General features: G+C 38.5%; 1 long non-coding RNA gene across 2 annotated transcripts in view; it reads right to left on the bottom strand.

Annotated features, from left to right (window-relative positions):
• LOC106999127 (uncharacterized) overlaps positions 1–13,220 on the bottom strand; it is a 318,273-nt gene that overhangs the window by 139,452 nt on the left and 165,601 nt on the right. Inside the window, exon 3 of one of the 2 annotated variants that reach the window (XR_013395494.1) lies at positions 6,507–6,591. This is a non-coding gene — a long non-coding RNA (uncharacterized LOC106999127). Of the gene's footprint in view, positions 1–6,257; positions 6,592–13,220 lie in introns of both variants that reach the window. The other variant, XR_001445826.3, reaches the window with a different exon arrangement.

The following is a 13,220-nucleotide window of genomic DNA, read 5'->3' as shown; positions in this document are numbered from 1 at the left end:
ACATGATAAATTGAATTGAATTTCTATGTTTGGACTCAGTGAATGCTGATGGGCTCAAAAGTCTCCTTTTAAATCCATTTTTAAAAAATTCGTTGCCTCTCTTCCTTCTATTCATAACTGTAAGAAATGTTCTTCAGATTGTGGAGAGTTCTAAATGGATTGATTGCTTGTTTTAAATAGCTCTCTCATTTCCTTTAGGGAAGGAATTGTACTTTTAAGAAGGCCTGCTCTGAGGCATAATGCAAGATCATGATTCAGGGTTCCTCTTATATTTTCAAGCAGGAATATGAAATGAGACACCTACAGTACCTGAGGAGAGTTAGAATTTTTCTCAGAAGACAATAGACTTTGTTGTTTTATCTGAATTGGGCGTGTGAATGTGGGGTATGCGAATTCACATCCGGGAGCCTTCAAAGAAAGGGCAATGTAGGGAATGCTGAGAAGCATGAGAAATGAAGCACTAAAGGAGCAGAATATATCCTTCTAAGGAAAGAGGCTGTGACAGAGAGGAGGGGAGATTTAGGCTGACAGACAAGGAAGTGGGAGGATAGAAGTTTTCAAAGGTTAACAACTTAATGAATGTTAAATTTCCAAAAATAGAAAAAATAAGATGTATGTTCTCATTTAAGAACTCGACATTCAGAATTAAGAATGTTATTTTACTTCAATAATACAACTCCTAACAGAGAAAAGAGCCTGCAATCTAAGTATCAGGGTTGAAATATACCTTCCCTTAGGAATCACAAGTTCAAAGTCCAGCTGGCTCTGTGGATCTCCCTCCAGTCCCACTGAGGGACTAATTGAAGAATGGGCTGTGAGGAGATATCTTTATTGGGGTCTTTCAGAAGAAGATCTTCAGAACCAAAGTATTTTGTAGTTTGAATGGACTTAAAATGAGTCTCTGAGGTTCCAGACTCTAAAGAAATTCTAACTCTTGGGGAAGGTTTGGAAGGCTTTTTATTTATAATGTTTCCAAATAAAAAATGGTATCCAGCTGTTCTCCTGATTTGGTCTTTGCCAAAAACAGAAGAAGAAGAAAGGATCTTAAATCACAAAGACAGGATTGTTTAAACATAGGGAGATACTTGCTACTTTGGTTCAGTAGAAACACAAATTCTAAGGCAGAGCTTTGCCACTATCAGATGAAAGAGGACAAATTATGAAAAGTGTATGAGCCTCAATTTCCTCTTCTTTAGAAAAATGGTATTGTACTAGATTCTCATTCATGTCACTTATATAGTTAGTGGTAGAGCTGTGTCTGGAATCCAAGCTTCTGGATACCATCCACTCCCTTAACCCATTATCCATCTCCAACCTGTGCAATAAAAGGCTTGATACAAACTGAGGAAAGAGAGATGATAATTTGTTTGGAAAGAGCTGGTTAGAGCTGAGCATTTGAAGGAATGGGGTGCTTCCTTACTATCATGCCACATTGGGGAAATGTTTCAAGAAAACCTTAGGAATGCTAAAACTGGTACCTGACTTTCACCTAGAAAAGTGTAATGATGAATGAGTGGCTTGAGTTGCCTCTGTGAACACAGTGAAAATAAGCACGCTGGATACAAGCTACCCTTTGATCAACAACAGGTAAGGGCACTTATTTCCTATAGTTTGCATACAGCAACAGGTCTTCAGTATTTGAAAACTTCCCACCCAATAGATGGAATAGACTAAAAGTCTCTGTAGAGGCAGGAGAAGCAGACCAGAAACAGGAGCCAGGTGTAGTTATTCAGAGGTGCATCACCTATAACAAGGCACGATGCAGCATGAGGTCTCTGCCATGAATCTGAAAAGAACCCACAAAGTCTTTCATGAAACACAGAACCAGTACATTTCCCTGGGCCACACATAAGACCCCAAAGACATTAGAACTTGCTCTTCCCAACCTCTTCAAGGAGACCTACAAACCACTGCTCAAGGAAATAAGAGAGGACATAAACAAATAGAAAAACATTCTGTCCTCATGGATAGGAAGAATCAATATCATGAAAATGGCCATACTGCCCAAAGTAATTTATAGATTCAATGCTATTCCCATCAAACTACCATTGACATTCTTCACAGAATTAGAAAAAACTGCTTTAAATTTCAAATGGAATCAAAAAGAGCACTTACAGCCAAGACTATCCTAAGCCAAAAGAACAAGGCTGGAGGCATCACACTGTATAACTTCAAACTATACTATGAGGCTACAGTAACCAAAACAGCATGGTACTGGTACCAAAACAGACAAATAGATCAATAGAACAGAACAGAGACCTCAGAAATAATACCACACATCTACAACCATCTGATCTTTGACAAACCTGACAGAAACAAGCAATGGGGAAAAGATTCCCTATTTAATAAATGGTGTTGGGAAAACTGGCAAGCCATATGCAGAAAACTGAAACTGGACTCCTTCCTTATACCTTATACAAAAATTAACTCAAGACGGATTAAAGACTTAAATGTAAAACCCAAAACCATAAAAATCCTAGAAGACAACCTAGGCAATACCATTCAGGACATAGGCATGGGCAAAGACTTCATGACAAAAGCACCAAAAGCAATTGCAACAAAAGCCAAAAATGACAAATGGGATCTAATTAAACTAAAGAGTTTCTGCACAGCAGAAGAAACTAGCACCAGAGTGAACAGACAACCCACTGAATGGGAGGAAATTTTTACAATCTACCCATCTGACAAAGGTCTAATATCCAGAACCTACAAGAAACTTAAACAAATTTACAAGAAAAAAACAACCCCATCAAAAAGTGGGCAAAGGATATGGACAGACACTTCTCAAAATAAGACATTTCTGTGGCCAACAAACATATGGAAAAAAAGGTCATCATCAGTGATCTTTAAAGAAATGCAAATCAAAACCACAATGAGATACCATGTCACACCAGTCAGAATGGTGATTATTAAAAAATCAAGAACAATAGATGCTGATGAGGCTGTGAAGAATTAGAAACACTTTGGCACTGTTGATGGGAATGTAGATTGGTTCAACCATTGTGGAGGACAGTGTGGTGATTCCTCAGGGATCTAGAATCAGAAATACCATTTGACCCAGAAATCCCATTACTGGGTATATACCCAAAGGAATATAAATCATTCTACTATAAAGACACATGCACATGTATGTTTATTGCAGCAGTATTTACAATAGCAAAGACATGGCAACCCAGACCATCAATGACAGACTGAAAAAAGAAAATGTGGTATACCATGGAATACTATGCAGCCATAAAAAGAATGAGATCATGTCCTTTGCAGGGACATGGATGAAGCTAGATGCCATCATCCTCAGCAAACTAACACAGGAACAGAAAACCAAACACCACATGTTGTCACTCTTAAGTTTGAGTTGAACAATGAGAATACATGGACACAGGGAGGTGAACAACACACACTGAGGCCTGTCATGGGGTGCGGAGCAAGGGGAGGGAGAACATTAGGACAAACACCTAATGCATGCAGGGCTTGAAACCTAGATGACGAGTTGATAGGTAAAGCAAACCACCATGGCAAACATATACCTATGTAACAAATCTGCATGTTCTGTACATGTACCCCAGAACTTAAAGTAAAAAATTTTTAAAGCAATATTTTTTTAAAAAAGAAATAGTTCTTCCCTTCTCATTATACCTCTTTCTTATACCCAACTTTTAAGAAGCCAGAAATTTTAGTAGTATCTGAAGGTTAGAAAGTAGGAAAAGTGAAGAAAGAAAAATAAGTGGGGAAGGAAAGGAGGGAAGGAGGGAGAGAAGAAAAGAAACTTAGCATAGTCCCATTCCCTACCATAAACTTCTTTTTTTTTTCCTTTTTTTGTTTTTTTTTTGTTTTTTGTTTTTTGTTTTTTGTTTTTTGTTTTTTAGACAGAGTCTTGCTCTGTTGCCCAGGCTGGAGTGCAGTGGCTGTAATCTCTGCCCACTGCAACCTCTGCCTCCCTGGTTCAAGTGATTCTCCTGCTCAGCCTCCTGAGTAACTGGGACTATAGGCGTGCACCACCACACCCAGTTAATTTTTGTATTTTTAGTAGAGACAGGGTTTTGCCATGTTGGCCAGGCTGGTCTTGAACTCCTGACCTCAGGTGAGCCACCTACTTCAGCTTCCCAAAGTGCTGGGATTACAGGCATGAACCACCACCCCCGACGCCTACCATAAATTTCTAAATATGGGTCAAGCCTGATCTGCTGAGCCACAGTGGGGAAGGGAGAAGTCTGAGATTGGATGAGAGATTACAATTTTGATCTTAGGCTCAAGTGGACTTAAAATACTTTTTAAAGAGGCAGGTAGACCATTGTTCAGCAATGACTCACGCCCCTTTAACTCTGGAGGAGTATGCTGCCTTGCTTATTTAAGCATTGGGTTGGAAGTGAGTATGTGAACATTCCAAGCCCAGGCCTGCAGTTGAAAGCATGAGTGTTTTCTGTCACCCTCTGGAAATTCCTGACTTCACTAAGAGAAGAACATGCCCCAGAAAGACTGCCCCTCCAGCTGGGACCTCATAATGAGACAAATGGAGTAGAGCTATATCTTAGTTAGTTTGGCCTGCAATAACAAAATAGCTTAGACTGGGTGGTTTATAAACAATGGAAATTTAGTTCTCGCTTTTCTAGAGGCTTGAAATCTGGGATCAGGGTGCCCTTATAATCAGGGTCCTCTTCCAGGTGGCAAACTGTCATCTTCTCATTGTATCCTCACATGGGCAAAAGAGGGTGAGCTCTTTAGGGTCCCCTTTACTCATTCATGAAGGCGCCACCTTCATGACTTAATTGCCTCCCAAAGGCCTCACCTCTTAATAGCACCACATTGAAGGTTAGGCTTTCAACATCTGAGTAGTGGAGGGGGTGACACAAATATTCAGTCCCTTGCAAACTACTACAGGCAACCTGAACAACTGCAGCCTGATGCAGAGCCACTCAGCCGAACCACTTGCCCATGAGCATGAGAAACAAAGCATATTGCCTGAGTTTGAGGATGGTTGTTGTACATCATTATTGTAGCAATAGCCGACTGAGATCAATAGTAATACATTCACATAGATTAAAAGTCAAGGAGACTAAAAAGATATTCAGTGAAAAGTTTCCCTCCCTCTACAGTTATTCCAGCCAATAACTTCTCCTTCCCATCAGCAAATATTTGTATTTCTTCCTTGGTGATATTCCAAGTGATATTTAGTGCATACATAATTAAATATGAATATATATGCTTTCTTTTTTATTACATATAGTTTATGGTATTCACTCTCCTGCTCTTTTTCCCCTTTAGTATTTTATGTCACTATATAAAGAACATCATTTTTTGCTACAAAATGGCATCCATTATATTAATGTATGGATGTTAGTTTCTAATACAGTACCTGAAAAGGATCCAAAAAAGTTAGGAGATTTGCCCAACATATCATCCAGAAGTAGTCATGGAGAAATGATGGGATGTGACTGAAAAGCTGTATCAGGAGAGGATAAAACTGTTTCCTGCCTTGAACCCTACTGAGCCTAAACCATTCAATAAGCCAGTTGTTGTTGGGATTAAAAGTTAATACATATCAGTCACTTAGAAAAGTGTCTGGCATATATTAAGTGCTCAGTATATATTTAGTATTATAATTACCATTTTCATAATCTGCACCCTTCCTTCTCAGGTTCACCCCAATCAATATATTAGAAACCTCTGAGGTGGCATAATTGGCCTCCTTCAATCTCCCCACTGACCCAATTTTTTTATAGTTCTTATTCCCCTTGACTTCTCTGCAATTTTGAATATGATTTTCCCTCCTTCCCCTCTGTCCAGCTTTGGCTGAACTGACCTCGCACTATCAAAATTTCAAGGGTTCTTCTTCCACCCTTCTGAGAACTCCTAGGCTGTGTCCTCATCCCTTCTCATTGTCAATGTTTCACATTGGACCAGCGCCATGTAGATTTTGGAGTCAGAGAGACTGGTTCAAATCTGAGCAATATGTTAATTCTTATGCAATCTGGGACCTTGCTGAGCATCATTTTTTTTCTAACACATAAAATGGAGGGAATTACCCATAGTCCACAAGATTTTTGTGAGGTTTAAATGAGATAAAATAGATAATGTGCATAGCACGTAGTAGCTTCACAACAAATGTTATCTCCCTTAACTGCATTTTTTATCCTCCCTTTCCTTACCGAGAGTTTTTGTCACTTCCATGGTTTCACCTGCTATCTCTATGTAAGCGATCCCCACATCTCTATATATCACCTCATTCCTATTTTACAGACAAGTAAACAAAGTTTCACCTTTTTCTCTGTCCACGGACCAGTTAGACATCACAAAGAAATGTCATTGGCCTCTCCATTGCAACAGATCCAAACCAGTCTTTCTTCACCCACTGATTCCCGATTATTCTCACCCCTTGTCCCTCTCATTTCTGTGAATGATGCTAGTTACCCATTCTTCAAACCTCACAGTCCTCTTCAATTCTTTCCTCTCCCATTGCTCATCTTTCCATCCATTTGCCAAGCCCACACCTTCACAATGATTCTTACGAAATCAAAGGTCTTCAGAGCTGGGAGAAATTTTCATGCTCACACAGGAAACCATCTCCATTCCACAGATGAAGCAAACTGAGACCTGTAGGAATAAGGGGAGGTTTAATTGGAAGAGAGGTTGGACCAACATCTAAGTCCTCTGACATGCAGGACAGTGTTCTTTCCATGACCTCACTGATAGACTTCTTTCTCAACATTTCTGCTGCCTCCACTGTAGTGCAAGCCATCACTATGCCTGTTCCTTTATGACAGCAGCTTTCTACCTCTCCTCCTGGTCTCGGTTCATTTACTCTTCCTGACTAATCTCATGACAGCACAGCTCTTCCACCATTAGGCAGGAGTATGGTGTCTGCTCTGGTGCCCACACTGTAGACCTACAGGACTATTTTTCATGCTTGGCCTTTTATGTAATCACCTTCACGGCTTCAGCCATATTCATATTCACATACATTTTAACATTTATGTAATGGTTTTCTCAACTGAGCTTTACATGGACTCACTTTTTTCTACTTAACTTCATTCTTAGCAATCATCATCTGTGAAATCATGAGTTGGGATCACTAGTATATTTGTGAATGTATGTTGAAATATATACCATCGTTAAAATTAAAAGATGCTTTCCTGTTTGGCACCTAAAAGCATGTCAAGGACCACATTACAGAGACACTAAACCAGCAAATGAGTGAATATTCAAGGATGACAGTATTTGGTGTGAAGAAAATTTTCGAACAATTAGAATATTCTGAAAATGAGGTGCTAAGTTTCACTAGAGATATGCAAACCAAGATTGGTCAATAAGGGATGTTGTGGAGGAAATATATCCATTAGAAACTTAGACGATCTTGAAGGTTTTGACTAACTCTCAGTGTCCATGATTTTAGAGTCTAAACCAGTAGTTTTTAGTTTGCTACTATCAAATTAATGTTTTGTAGAATCCATTTTAACTCATCTTTCTTCCATGAAAAAAACTGTAGTTGCTTCCTATTGTCTTCTAAATAGTGTACGTTATGAAATGAGTGACTCACTTCTTCCTTTTAACTTACTAAAGTTTCTAATAAATAAAACCTTCTTGTTTATTTAATCAACTTCTTATAACTTTCACTCCTCCAGGCTTTAATTTTAGTTTCCCTCCAGAAAAAAAAGACACTTTCAACCCCAAGTCTAAGGTTATTCCCTGAGTGAGAACTCCATTGGAACTAATGGAAGGCATGAGTGTTTTAATTCTTTTGGAGTTATGAACATTTACCTCGTACTAGATCACAGAATAAAGCCTGGGGTACTCTCATTCTTTAATTTCTATTCTGTTTTTACTTCCCATTTATTTTAAAAATAACAACTTTAACATTCTCAAAAAAGTGAGAAGACTCTAGACTACTAATCTCTCTCTCTTTCTGAAGAAAGAGAATTTATAGCTTTTAATGGTTGTGAAAACCAGGAAATAATAGAGAAATCATGCATTCTGCAGGAATTCTCCTGAGTGTATTAAATTAAGCTGACAGCGTTGATATCGCTATTCATGTTGAAATAATTAGCAATTCTAAGGCTATTAATGGTGTATTGTATCACTGTTTTAGAATTGGTAGGATGAATGCAAAAACCTTTCGGTGACTTTTGCTCCTACTAAAATTTAATTAGCCTTAGTTACTGACCTCATGTTTTATGTAACAGTACACTCCAAAATGATCTCATAAAGAATTGAAGTTTTGGAAGAAAGTCATTCTTGCTTTAAAAACTAGCATCACATAAAAGTTCTCTGAGTGTTTTTTAACTACTTTTGCAAAGTATTCTTATAATTGCTAACATTACCTATGGGACTGACTGACTTTGAATTTAATTGAAGTAAAAATGCACCTCTTTGACAAGGTCACTTTTTAAAGTGGAGCTGCACTACTTTGCATTACAGTTCTGATTTTTTTCATTCTAAATTAACTATGATCTATAAAATTATCGATAAAGAATAATACCTTGGCCATCAAATATTAATAATGATTACAAGAGAGGAAAACTACCTTTAATGCACATAAAATTTATGGTTGGTAATGATCTCCACTAAATCTGCAAGACTGGATCTGTACAGCGAAGAGTAGGCATGTAACAGGGCTCAATGGAAGGATCTAAGTCAGATCTTGCTCCCTAAGAGATTTGAGACTATGGAGTCTAACCTAGCTGAAATTAAACCAACCCTTAAAAACAAAACAAAACAGGAAGTACCACAAATGGTATGGCGGAGGTGGTGCCATTGAGGGTAGATGAGAAGTTAGCCCACCAAGAATTCCATGTGGCTTAAAGAGTTTTTTAAAAATACCTTATTATTGCATGTTGCTCTGAAAACACATTATGGTAATGACTATTTTGTATTACTAGCTAATCATTTTTGACAATTTCATAGATATTGGACTTTCTGCTCCTTCAGAAAGTTGCTACTAAATGTACCCTCCCAATTCCGAGAAAAAGGAAAAGTATGTTATAATCTTCCTTCTGGTAGGTCAGTTGGCCCAGAAGCTTACACTAAACTTCCTTTTGGTTCATGCTGGGCAAATGATGCACAAGAGCTCAATATGTTCAGAGTACAACGTTTGAGCTACGTGTGGTTCTTTAAGACTTATTTCAGGATACAAGTTTATTATGCCAGGAGATGCAGGGCATATAGTAGTGGTGGGGCTCTCTTTGTTCAGAGTATTTGCAAATATCAATTAAGGCAGGGATGGTATTCCAAGATGATTCACAAACTGACCACTGCAGTGTTAGCTTTAAGGAATGAAGGAAGCAGCCTGGCGGGTTAGAAAGAGCATCAGACCAAGAGGTTAAAGAAAAAACAAACAAAATACTGGTTTTGAGATTCAACTACGTGCAAGATGCAAACAAGAACAATCACCAAATTCCTATGAGTTTCCTCAGTCATAACATGAAGTTAATATATATTGACTCCCAAATCAAGTGACTTAATAGGTATAAAATATATTTGAAATCCCAGGAGCTATACATATATAAGTTGCTGCTATTACTAAAGGTAACTCAATTTTACCATGTAAGACCATGTTCCTCATGTGGGACTCCCTGAACCGGGACATGTGGCCTACACAGACATACCCTTCTGGTTCTATCCCATCTCCACACAGAAGAGAGAGTTGTAAGAATTCTGTATGTAGCCAAGTAATTTATTGTGCCCATGATTTATATCATATTACAATCAATCAACAAATTCATATTGACTACCTGCTCTGTGTGGAACGGTATGTTTAGTCTTGTGGAATTTCAAAAAAAATTAATGAAAAAAGATATATCATTGAATTGAAAGTACTGAGCAGACACATGAACAAGATAAAGAATGCTTAGAAAAAAATATCAAGCCAAATGAAGTTATGTAGGTGTTGGTAGATGACTAAACTGTATCAATAAAGGAGACATTGTTGAGGAAGAAACTTTTAAAAGGTCCTAGGCCTAGAATAGCAGAGCGCAAGGGGTAAAGGTATTTTCAGAGAAAAATAGTGGTATGGTACAGCAAGGACCTATTTCACGGCTTCCTTCAGCGGCCTGTTTAGTCTCGCAGTCATATATTCTCCCTTGCTTCTCCTCCAGACATTTGTCTAATAAATAACTATAGCTTTAGTACTGCAGAGATCAAATATATATCTGCTTTCTAGAACCATAAGTCCTAAAATAAAATTAAAGCAAAAACAGACACTTATTAGAAAGATTTTAGAATCTCCCACATATGTATATCCAGTAAGAGAGGGCTTCCTGGAAAAGATGGATTTTCATGTAGAGAGTTTAAAAGGACACACATGTGCATTCCTAGCTGTTCCTTTTTCTTTGCAGAAGTACAAAAAGGTTTTCCTTTCTCTTTTTATTATATATACAACAGTACAGCACTAGAGGCTGAGAATGTGAGTGTTATATGCTGTGAGACTTGCTGAGTGACCTTAGGCAAGTCACTTATCCAGCCAAGTCTCAGTACTTCCACTCAAAATAAGAATTTCATATGTTCTTCATACAGCACATTGAATTCTCATGAGGGAAAAAAGATGAATTCATAAAGATGAATTATTTGCTGCTGTTAAGATTCTCTTTTAAAAAATTCAAAATATTTGTAAGAAAACTTTTCAGCCTTTGAGTACAAAATTTTCACAACACTTACTCTTTTCTATATTAACTGGAACTGAGCCATGAGAAAGTCCACTATGGATGAGAAAGGCTGAAAACGAGACTCAGCACTTGTGAAACAGAAGACTCTCTCCCTAAGACATGCAATGCAATCCAACCAAGGAGGGGAGGATTACTCCACCTCATCATGGAGGACTGCTCTCATGCTTTTATTGAAAATTTTCTACATCCTCTACTAATTATTCCTAAATGTACATATAAATTAGCTACTCAATAAGAATATTTAAAATTGCCTTCCAGATTGGTCATGGTGGTTCATGTCTGTAATCTGCACACTTTGGGAGGCTGAGGCGGGCGGATCACCTGAGGCCGGGAGTTTGAGACCAGCCTGGCCAACATGGCAAAATTTCAACTCTACTGAAAGTACAAAAACTGGCCAGGCATGGTGACACATGCCTGTAACCCCAGCTACTCAGGAAGCTGAGGCAGGAGAATTGCTTGAACCCAGGAGGTGGAGGTTGCAGTGAGCCGACATCGTGTCACTGCACTCTAGCCTGGGTGACAGGATGAGACAGCCTAAAAAATAAATAAATAAATATAAATAAAATTGCCTTCCAATTATATTTCTGGACTTTAGCCTCTTAGACTGTTCAAGAAGAACACATAGAATTCCTTCAAAGAAAAACTAACTTCTCTGAGGTCTTTCCCATAGACTGATCAGGAAAGGTGACTTCTTTAGTGAGAGTATAATGTCATACAGCGTAGCTCAAGAAAATGTGGAAGACGTTATCTGATCTGGAGGCCTACTTTTTTAAAAAGTAACATGCGAGTAAAAAATCATGAAGACTCAATATCCTCAACAATTCTACATGGGTTTTCAAAAATCAAAATGTACCTGTCATCAGTGTCATAGAATGGAAGAAATGCTATTTTTTATTTTCTCACATGAATTTTAGATAACAACTTGAAAATGGATTCTTGAATTGACAGTGCCAGTAGTCAAATCCCATCTTCTAACCTTATCCCCAAACAAGGTCAGGGAAAGCTCTTGAAAGTGGCTTATTTTACATCATAGCCTCAGGTTAAGCCAAAATAATCCAGGAGGAGGAAAACAACAACCATAACAACAAAAAATTCCCACAGTGAGCTACACACCCCAGATGCCCAGACTTTCCATGGGATCTTAAATGAGGGTCAGAGGTCAGTGCTAAGGAGCCTGGTGAAACAGTGAGAACCAAGATCCTGTTTCCATTTTAATGCCCTTCTGTTTATGTTTTGCGTTCTGCAGGGGAAAGGCCCAGACATTTCCACTTCCAGGGAGGCCAGAGAAAACTGCACTCGATATAGTAGTTTGACAGAAAAACAGGGGGTTTCATGGGGCTAAGGGTAACCTCAGTTCAAAAAATACAGAACTACCAAAAAGTACAGTTAGCTGAAAGTTCACATCCAATGCTGGCCTAAAATTAAAGTACCTTATGAAAATAAAGGCCATTGTTTTCAATCTGCCCCTTCACCTCTCCACCCACACACCTCCAGAGAAGGCTGCTTGTGTTTAAATTTAGCAGCAATGTGAGTTACATAATTGTCATGCGCCAGCTCAATGTCCCAGTCTCTCAATTTGTCATGCCTGACCTTCCTATCACACTCTGATAAACTTCATGCTATTACAGCTGCTTATTTTGTTTATCTTAGAGACTGAAATGATAGTTTATCATTAATTTAACTTTACCTACTTTCTTGGCCACTTACTTCAGTAAAAACTTGTTTTTCTTTCTACAAAAAAATTTTCTCCTGTGGGTAAAATGCTGGACCCTCTCCCACTAACCCTTAAACTGCCATCTCTTTCTCAGCTTCTGAACCTTTGGTGACCTTGGAAACTGATTCAAATCAATGCTTCATGTAGTTCCTGAGCTTATCACTTTTAGATAACTTTAACTTCTGGTTTCCAGGCAAGGCCTAAGTGGAAATCCTGAAACAACATAAGCATGTTCATTCTAGAGGGAAGTCCAGGGGGATTAGAAATGCCACAGTCTCTTCTATCCTGACCTTACCAAAGGTCTAGTTGGTACTGGCTGCAATTCAGGAGGAGTGAGCTTCCCTAACCATCTTGTGGCTGAACAGATGAGAGAAAATGACAGGACGGCCTCTCCCAGAAGAGACAAGGAATGTGGTTATTTGGTCTAGGTCTACTACTAAAAATGAAATAAGTCACAGGCCCTAATAGTTAGCAATTGCTAATAAAGTTTACTTTTACTGTGTGCCTAGTCAGCACAAGCCCTAAGATAGGCCCTTTATGTGGATCAGCTCCTTGAACGCCCCGCCAACAGTTCTATAAGGACTAGTTATTGCTGTTGTTAGCTATTGTTATTCTCCCCATTTTATGGATGAGAAAACTGAGGCTTAGGGTGATTAATCTTAAAGTTAAAAAACTAGAAATGGCTAGAGGCTGGTTTCAAATCCACTCTGATTTCAGAGCCAGCAGTATGTTCTCTTCACTATGACATTGTCCGTCACAATATGACCAGACGCCAGAATCATTTGAGGAATGCTGCTCCCCGTTTCCTCCACATTCTCTCCCACTTCCCAACAAGATTCTATTTCCAAAGG

This window comes from Macaca mulatta, chromosome 7 (assembly GCF_049350105.2).
Source record: "Macaca mulatta isolate MMU2019108-1 chromosome 7, T2T-MMU8v2.0, whole genome shotgun sequence".
Lineage (NCBI taxonomy): Eukaryota > Metazoa > Chordata > Mammalia > Primates > Cercopithecidae > Macaca > Macaca mulatta.
This window is presented reverse-complemented; position numbering and strand designations above follow the sequence as displayed.